The sequence below is a fragment of the Penaeus monodon genome, chromosome 43 (assembly GCF_015228065.2).
Source record: "Penaeus monodon isolate SGIC_2016 chromosome 43, NSTDA_Pmon_1, whole genome shotgun sequence".
Classification (NCBI taxonomy): Eukaryota; Metazoa; Arthropoda; class Malacostraca; order Decapoda; family Penaeidae; genus Penaeus; species Penaeus monodon.
In genome coordinates this window covers 13,688,280-13,688,602 of record NC_051428.1, presented here as the reverse complement: position 1 = coordinate 13,688,602, position 323 = coordinate 13,688,280, and positions in this window count along the sequence as shown.

Here is a 323-nt window from a genome sequence, read left to right as displayed (position 1 = left end):
CTGAAGGAGGCGCCATTTTCTTTTTGCAAGATGCATTTTGGTTTTCATTTTATTTCACTTCTTATCTACTTGTGGACTCAATAGAGATGTTATATGAGTGAAGAGCTATTTTAGAGAATAGAAAGGAAGCTAGTGTTAAATGTTGCCGTAATAAAATTGATCAACATTGTTAGTAGATATCTATCATCATTAGATATCATTACGTGTTTCTAATTATAATTTCGTGCTTATCACTCTTTTACCATCGTCATTATTGCTATTCTTACTATCATCACTATTTATTATTATTATTATCTTATTACTATCATATTGATAAAACATTT